We start from the raw sequence: 9,641 nt of genomic DNA, 5'->3' as shown, positions 1-9,641 counted from the left end.
CTGAAATGGGGACACTTTTTTCACATGGTCACAAAATCTTGTACACTTTGAGTTTTTAGCTGAATTTTTTTTTGCATGCCAACAAAAATACAAGGATCACATCTACCAAGTTTCGGGCCAAAACTCCTTCTGAAAGATTTTTCAAAATTCCCGCACCGTAAAAAGTTTCAAAAATCGTGAAAAATAGAAAACGAATCGTCTTGCCATAAACTTCACGTGAAGGCTTAAGGGACCATTGTATGAATTTACAAGCCATAACAATGGCATTGGCATGCAGAAATATGAAGATGTGCCTAAACCCACCTACCACCCTATCGATCCACGGCTTGCGCATCCCGTCTCTCTGGCCGACGTAGTGCCCGCATGCCCGCCCGCCCGCTCGTTTCGTCGGTTGGCTTAGGCATACGGAGTTCATTCCCAGTCTAAGATCGGACTGGACCGTGGGTTGCGGTAACAGGATCGGCAGCACACGGAGGGGGACCCGGCCAATCCCCGGCTTGCGCATCCCGCCCCTCTGGCCTGCTGAGCGCCCGTTCGCTTGTTTCGTGGGTTGACTTAGGCATACGGAGTTCATTCCCAGTCTAAGATCAGACCGGACCGAGGGTTGTGGCAGCACATGCTGGGTTCGGGCATGTGCTGGTGCCGCATTTTTCTTCGTCGGGGAACCATCGTCGGGGCATCTCCGGAGAACCTAACCGACACCATTAGGTTTCCGACGATCGGGGGGGCTAGGGGGTGTGCGCACATGATGTGCAATGGGTGCTGGTACTTGGCCCTTATATTGGCCCCCTATCCCTCATCAAACCTCGAGAACTCACACTCCCTTAAAGAGCATTTGAAATTTTACAGGTTTGTGCCAGTAGCCATTAAAGTGTCTGAAATGAGGATACTTTTTTCAAATAGCCACAAAATCTTGTACATTCGAGTTTCTAGCTGAATTTTTGTATGCATGCCAACAAAAATACAAGGATCATGTTTACCAAGTTGGGGGCGAAAACTCCTTCCGAAAAAATTTTAAAAAATCCCGGACCGTAAAAAGTTTCAAAAATCGTGAAAAATAGAAAATGACTCGTCTTGCCATGAAACTTCACGTGAAGGCTTAAGGGACTATTGTATGAATTTACAAGCTATAAAAATGGCATTGGCATGTAAAAATATGAAGATGTGCCTAAACCCACCTACCACCCTATCGATCCACGGCTTACGCATCCCGTTTCTCTGGCCGACGTAGTGCCCGCCCGCCCGCTCGTTTCATCGGTTGGCTTAGGCATACGGAGTTCATTCCAAGTCTAAGATCAGACCGTAGAGAGGGTTACGATAGAAGGATCAGCAGCACACAGAGGGGGACCCGATCGATCCCCGGCTTGCGCATCCCGCCCCTCTGGCCGACTGAGCGCCCGTACACTCATTTCGTGACTTGACTTAGGCATACGGAGTTCATTCCCAGTCTAAGCATATGGAGTTCTTTCCCAGTCTAAGATCAAATCAGACCGAGGATTGCGGCAGCACATGCTGGGCTCTGGCATGTGCTGGTGCCGCATTTTTCTTCGTCGGGGAACCATCGCCGGAGCATCTCCGAAGAACTTAACCGGCAGCATTGGGTTTCCGACGATCGAGGGGTCGGGGGGGTGTGCACACATGATGTGCGATGGGTGCTGGTACTTGGCCCTTATATTGGCCCCCTATCTCTCATCAAACCTCGAGAACTCACACTCCCTTAAAAAGCATTTCAGATTTTACAGGTTTGCTGCCAGTAGCCCTTAAAGTGTCTGAAATGAGGACACTTTTTTCAAATGGTCACAAAATCTTGTACACTTCGAGTTTTTAGCTGAATTGTTTTGTGCATGCCAACAAAAATACAAGGATCACGTCTACCAAGTTTGGGGCCAAAACTCCTTCCAAAACAATTTTAAAAAATCCCAAACCGTAAAAAGTTTTGAAAATCGTGAAAAATAGAAAACGAGTCGTCTTGCCATGAAACTTCACTTGAAGGCTTAAGGGTCCATTATATGAATTTACAAGCCATAAAAATGGCATTGGCGCGTAGAAAGATGAAGATGTGCCTGTCATAACATCTCAATCTGGGGATCTATCGCTAGACATTGACTTTTAGGGAGTCGCTACCAATCTTTTTTGTCTAGATGTGATTGGCCACCTAAAGAATCTGTCCTTTCAGGGAACACCCAAGTTTAAGGGTCCCTAAAAGAATAGGTTCAGGTCTACTAACCAGAACAGGGTTCGGGAGTTCGGTTACGTGTGAGGAAGGTTATAGCACCCTCACAACGCCCATCAAAAGATGGTACCAGCTTAAATTTGTGTTATCCAAAAGCCTTAAAATTTTACCAAGTAATTAATTATTGGAAATTTTCTCAATTGATTCTAATACTTTTAGAAAAAAATTGAGAAAATTCCCTTACCTCAAGAGTATGCAAGAAAAACTACTGTTTCACTTGCAGAGGCTCCGTCGTCGGATTATTTAAAGAAAAAAAAATCAAAATTCAAAACAAAAGGGAATGAAAGGATGTTTGTTTTTGTGTAGGGAAAATTGATACTTTCAACTTTTCCCCAAAAATATTTTTTGAAAATTTATTTTTGAGGAAAATTGATATTTTCAACTTTTCCTCAAAAATAGTTTTTTTTTAAACTTTGATTTCCAAGGAAAATTGATACTTTCAACTTTTCCTCAAAAATCCCTTTTTGAAAATTTATTTATAAGGAAAATTGATATTTTCAACTTTTCCTTAAAAATATTTTTTTTGAGAATTTGATTTCCAAGGAAAATTGATACTTTCAACTTTTCCTCAAAAATCCATTTTTCGAAAATTTATTTCTAAGGAAAATTGATACTTTCAACTTTTCCCTAAAAATATTTTTTTTGAAAATTTGATTTCCAAGGAAAATTGATACTTTCAACTTTTCCTCAAAAATATTTTTTTTGAAACTTTGATTTCCAAGGAAAATTGATACTTTCAACTTTTCCTCAAAAATCCCTTTTTGAAAATTTATTTCTAAGGAAAATTGATATTTTCAACTTTTCCTTAAAAATATTTTTTTTGAAAGTTTTGATTTTCATTTAAAGAAAATAGAATAATAAAAAAAAATAAAAATAAAAAAAAAGAAAAATAAAACAAAAATAAAAAAAATAAAGATGAAAAGAATATTAAATAAACCTAATCTAAATAAAAAATAAAAAAACAAATAAACAAAGAAATGAAAAAAAAAAAACCTGGAGCGGCTTGGATCGCGGCTCGGCTTGGCTCAAGGAAGAAAAACGACTCAGGGGGGCCAGCTTGGAGCTCGGCTCGGCTCGACTCGGCTTGGAGGGGGGTAGGCACGCGCGGGTCGACGCTCTGGTCAGGTCGGGTCTCGGCAAAACGCGCGGATCCTCTGGTTTACTTAAGGCCCAAAACGACGTCGTTTTGAGAGGGTATAAAAGGCACTTCCCTCTGTTTTTCGACAGAACACTCCTCTCTTCTCTCTCTCTTCTTCCCTTTTTCCTCTCCCTTCTTTCTAAAAGCTGAAGAACTCCGGTTGAATATCGATCGGATTCTGGAAAATGTGGTCAAAATCTGGAAAATTTCATCGAAAGTTCGTCGGAAGTTGATCGGAAGATCACCGATTTCTGGGATTCTTTGTCGGAAACTGGGCAGGTCACCGAATACTTCAAGTTTGGCCAGAATTTTCCCCGAAAAATTCAAACTTCGTTAGAAAATTCATCGAAATCTGGAATTTCCAAAAATGTCCAGAAAAAAAATCACCAAAAAACTTCAAAAAAATTCTTCTCACTCCCAGAACACCCCTAAACCTTTTCTTAGCTCTCTATCCATCCCTATTCTCTCAATCAGTAGCTTTTGCTTACTATTTTTCTGTGTGTTTGCATCTGTTCCAGGGGTCCTTTATATAGGGATTGATCAGGAGTTCTTTATCAATCCCAATTCCTCTTTGGATGGGGATTCAATCTTTGAATCCAATTTGGACTCTTCTGATTGAATCCCCATTCCCAGTAGGATTCTTCAGCTTCAATCTCAACCTTCCAAAATAAAAATCAAATAAATATAAAAAAAAAAAATAGATAATTAGAACAGATAAATAAAAAAAAGATATATTATAGGATAAATAAAATAACAGATATATAATTAGATAAATAAAAATACAAAAATAAATAAAATATAAAATAATAATAACAATAATAAATAAATTATAATATAATAATAAATATATAACTATATAAAAATACATATACATATTAACAGAAAAGAAAAAAAATAAAAATATACATATAATAATAATAAATAATAAAACACATAAAATACAAAAGAAAAGAAAGAAAGAAAGAAAAAAAATAATACAAAGTAAAAAAAAGCATTGGGCTTACCCATTTGGGCTAGGCCCAATTGATCTGGGCCTGGACCCAATTGGGTGTCTACAGCTGCCCCTCTTTGCACATTTTTTGTGAAACAAAAATTGCGCAAAGATGTAGACACCCAATCAAGACATTGTCATTTTTTTGTTTTTTTTTTGTTTTTTTTTTTACCAAAGCTCCTCTAAACAGAGGCTCAACGACTTTGAGAAACCTAAATTGCTCCTCTAAACAGAGGCACCATGACTTTGGAAAAGTAAATTGCTCCTCTAAACAGAGGCACCACGACTTTGAAAAATAAATTGGTCCTCTAAGTAGAGGCACCACGACTTTGAGAAAGTAAATTGCTCCTCTAAACAAAGGCACCACGACTTTGGAAAGTAAATTGCTCCTCTAAATGCTCCTCTAAACAGAGGCACCACGACTTTGAAAAGTAAATTGCTCCTCTAAACAGAGGCAACGAAACTTTGAAAAGTAAAATGCTCCTTGACAATCATGTCCAAAGGAGTTGAAAGTTGTGTTTGAAGGAATTTCAGGAGATTATGCCTAAAGGTCTTATAAATCAACCCTGATACCAGAAGACATCCTATTTCAAGGATTAGGGACTTACCTGACAAGCTTCTTCTCAAATTTGCAAAATATCTTCATATCTGTCTTCTCCATGTGGGATGTTGGAGCACCCCTGCTTCTTGAATTTATACACTATACTTTCCTAAAAGTAGTGTATGCTGTGCAAATGCATATGAATTTCAATGCATGCTATGCAAATGTTGGCCAATTAATTCTTGTTTAATGTATGGTACTCAAATTTCTCATGCTATTTTCTTAGGCATCAAGCCCTTTGATTCTTCAGAGATCCGATTACACTGCTCTTTTAAGATCGAACTAGTGTAGCTCTCAATTATCTTTTCCACTCACATTCTTCCTTGTTCAGTTTCTCAATACTTTGGAATAAGCTTCATCGATCGATCATCACTTGACCATCATTCAATGAATTTCTCAACACTAACAAATTTCAAAACAAGTTTCATCCACCATCACTGGCTCATTACTTATAGGTGTCTCAGTATTAACCATTCCAAAATAGACTTTGTCCACTAATTGTTCTTATCATTCAATCATAACTTACAAGTCATATCGATCAATTAATCCTTGTACTCATCACTTGGTTATATCACTTTTCAAGATTTACCCCGTTATATTCTCCATTTGGTCACATCATATATCCTTCCAAATCATCTCTTTTAGGTTTCTACCATTTCTTCATTTTGTTACCACCATCATCTTAGATTTCTTTTCAAATGAATGCAAGACTCTTTTAAGCACATATTCATTCATTCATTATCATTTCAATTCTTGACAAATACAATGCAATCAAGCATTTTCTCAATTCATTCTAAGGGTGAAACAATAAGAGAACGCAAGGTGAATTATGGTAAAAATAATCAATTAAGATCTGTTTTGGTACAAAGTAAATGGGAAAGGAAATGAATTGGATACATGTCATTGGGATGGATGGTATGTCCAAATGATGAATATTCAAACAATTCTCAACATTAATCTAGGATTCTTTTTCAAAAACTCATTCAATTTACAATTGAAGTCATATGGAGTTTGGCAAACTTTGCCCCAGTCTTTGCGGGATCTTCAGATGTCTTTGATCTTCCATTCATGTGAGCCATTTGACCTGGATCTTTTTCTATCAACCTTTCAGGTTTTCAATTTGAATATCTTTTTTTCATTTTCTCATTTCTTTTTTTTTTTCTTTTTTTTTCATCATCCATTGTTGATATCTTTCATGTAGCAAGATTCCATTGCTTCATCATGAGCATGTCTTTTGCTCAACATATGATCATTCAAGTTGAGTATTCACATTTGATCCAAATGGACTTTTCAAGGTTGTAATGTAGGCCAAGGTGAAGGGTCATAAAAAAAATGGATATAATAGGCTCAAAACATGTATTAAAAAGTTTCAAAACCAAAGGATCATTTGATACAACTTGGCATTTTGCCCCCCATCATTTCACTGCTTTTTCTTTCCTCACACAAAGGATTCTCATTACTTTGCCCCAAGTCATGTATGGCATTTATTTTTCTTTTTCTTTTTTTTTTGAGACTTTTTGTGAAAAAAAAATTTTTTTTTTCAAAAATTGCCCCTCAGTGTAGAGGGTGATCCTTGGTTAGGGTTCTTCAAAAAAGAAATCGTAACAGGCTCAAAGGGGTAGTAATAAATGGCTTTTCAAATGGTAAAAGAAAGATGGCCATTTTTCATCTCAATTGTGAATACCTTTCTTGAACATCATCTATTGAACAAAGCTCATGAATCTATATAAAAGATTACACATCTTCAAGACATATCTATTTCACCTCCGGTAACAACTTACTTTTTGTTCAAATCATCTTCTCATATTAATGTGGATGGGTTCTTAAAAATTAAATCCCATAATTACTGTTATCATTGTCCAAATATTCATCATCCAAAATTTGAGAATGGGAATGTGAAGTTATGAAAGGTAACAGGGCATGGAATAATGGTCGAGTGAAAGAGAAAATGTAATGAAATGCATTAATTTGCCCTTATTAAGATGATAACAAGTGAAATCATATTGCAAAAAAGAAATCTTAACATTACTTTAAAAGAACTTTTAGAATGATAAGTGGCATTCAACCAATTTTAACATCCTCTTTAAAATCATGCCCCTAGGCAACTAGGTGAAAGATTTTTATCTCGCCCCATTGATTCATTGTGACTCTTCATATTCTTGATCCTCAAACAAAATGATTGGGCTTTTCCTGTCGAGTTCTAAAGATACAGGCTTGACCATTTGAGCAGCTGCTTCTATTATCATGCTCCCAGTTGTATTGCTTTTGGTGAAGGCAATCTTGTCAACATTTGGATGATATGCCAAAGAAATCATAACTTATGGGCTCGATCCAGTTAGAATGTTCAAGACACCTAGAGGAAAACCAACTGTCCTACACACGTCAGCCAGCTCCAAACAGGTGATAGATACCAACTCGAAAGGTTTCAGTATTGCAGCATAATCTGCAGCCAAAGCAAGAGCTACTTTTCAGACGACCATCAACGGTGGATACTTCTATAGAGTAATCAATTCAATGACCCCAAGTGGTTCCTCAAGCACATAACTCTTAAACGTCTCAATAGGAAGAGAGATGGCAACCTTTTGCTTCGTATCTAAACTTTCGGTAAGGTATGTATAGTACTCAAAACATCCAACAACATCATCAATGTCCCCAATTGCTTCATCAAGTGGTTTCCCGTAATCAATTACTCAAGCTTTGCTAATTCAAATTTTCTCTTTGTTGTTTTGGAAACGATGGCCCGTAAATACTTGGCATGAACAGCGTCAAAAGCTTAAGCCTAATCTTTGCTTTTGTTTCTAGAAAGAGCTCTCTGAGCAACAGCCACCGCAAGCTTCACATCTTCAGCTGTAGCTGCTGGAATATGATCGATGTTCCGTTCAATTGTAGGATAGATAATTGAAATTCACTTCTTGAAAATAGGCTCTCTCCGCTCACTGTCGATGAGTAACATTCGACTCAAAATTTGGACCACCATATTAGATCAGTTTGCCCCTAAAATCTTATTCAACTCCCCTTTTAAATTTTTCCTGAGCTTTTTCTATTCTCTCGAGACTACTGAAATTTTCTTGTTCCATTAGTCTGGCTTGAGCTCTTGTATTGGTGAGTGGGGTTATTTGGTGGAGCTATCCTTGAACCTTCAGCACCACAATTATGATTAAAAATGCTATGCTATGCTTTATGTATGATACGTCGATGCATGAATGAAATGTACATTTTACTGAATCAAATCTAATATGAAATGGATGCAAATGATTGTGTTAAAACATGATCATGAAAATAATTCAGATGCATACAATCAGACAAACAACATAGTTAGTTCCATGGATGAAATGAAAGTGATGCTGATGCATAATGTTACATACGATAATGAAAATGATGCACAAAGTTAAACAATCAAAATGATTAGATAAACACCCTTTTTGGGTCTTAATTTTAGGGCATATCTATCATTGGGTAGAAAGGGCTCTATCCTAGGTTTAGGCACTCTTAAGGTTTACTATATGCGGTATTAAGGTCAAAATCTAAAGGTTCTCAAATTGCTCCTTACATCTTTGTCCATCATAGACTAGTAAGGCACCCTAATCCTAACCCATTATAGGCTAAAGCGGAAAAGGTTCAATTTGAGTGGGAGTATTTTGCTAGCCACTGTGGAGGCATTAGACCTCATGAAAGCAATAGGTACTTTACTCCCTCCTAGAGGGACGGAGCTCGGGTGTAGAGCTCATGTTATGCACATGCACATGAATGACATAATTAACAAAGTAAATAAACATGAATAAACAATAATACATATATATACAAAAAGGTTCAATTTTATTAGGCTTTTGGATAACACAAATTATTTGCTGGCCTGACTCTCAAAGTCCCCAGTGGAGTTGCCAAGCTGTCATAACGTCTAGATCCGGGGATCTATCGCTACACATTGACCTAAGGGAGTCACCACCAATCTTTTTTGTCTAGGTGTGATTGGCCACCTAAAGAATCTGTCCTTTCAGGGAACACCTAAGTTTAAGGGTCCCTAAAAGAATAGGTTCAGGTCTACTAACCAGAACAGGGTTCGGGAGTTCGGTTACGTGTGAGGAAGGTTATAGCACCCTCACAACGCCCATCAAAAGATGGTACCAGCTTAAATTTGTGTTATCCAAAAGCCTTAAAATTTTACCGAGTAATTAATTATTGGAAATTTTCTCAATTGACTCTAATACTTTTAGCAGAAAATTGAGAAAATTCCCTCACCTCAAGAGTATGCAAGAAAAACTACTGTTTCACTTGCAGAGGCTCCGTCGTCGGATTATTTAAAGAAAAAAAAATCAAAAATCAAAATAAAAGGGAATGAAAGGATGTTTGTTTTTGTGTAGGGAAAATTGATACTTTCAACTTTTCCCCAAAAATATTTTTTGAAAATTTATTTCTAAGGAAAATTGATATTTTCAACTTTTCCTTAAAAATATTTTTTTTGAAAATTTGATTTCCAAGGAAAATTGATACTTTCAACTTTTCCCTAAAAATATTTTTTTTGAAAATTTGATTTCCAAGGAAAATTGATGCTTTCAACTTTTCCTCAAAAATATTTTTTTTGAAACTTTGATTTCCAAGGAAAATTGATACTTTCAACTTTTCCTCAAAAATCCCTTTTTGAAAATTTATTTCTAAGGAAAATTGATATTTTCAACTT

General features: G+C 36.7%; 1 pseudogene; it reads right to left on the bottom strand.

The window, feature by feature from the left end:
* Positions 1-6,956: 6,956 nt before the first annotated feature.
* Positions 6,957-9,178, bottom strand: LOC149520488 (aminoaldehyde dehydrogenase 1, peroxisomal pseudogene; annotated as a pseudogene).
* Between the last annotated feature and the right edge of the window lie 463 nt (positions 9,179-9,641).

The sequence above is a fragment of the Durio zibethinus genome, chromosome 1, assembly GCF_047325235.1.
Source record: "Durio zibethinus cultivar Kanyao isolate XHJ-2024 chromosome 1, ASM4732523v1, whole genome shotgun sequence".
Classification (NCBI taxonomy): Eukaryota; Viridiplantae; Streptophyta; class Magnoliopsida; order Malvales; family Malvaceae; genus Durio; species Durio zibethinus.
The sequence above is the reverse complement of the archived record's forward strand: the minus strand, read 5'-3'. Positions and strand labels throughout refer to the sequence as shown.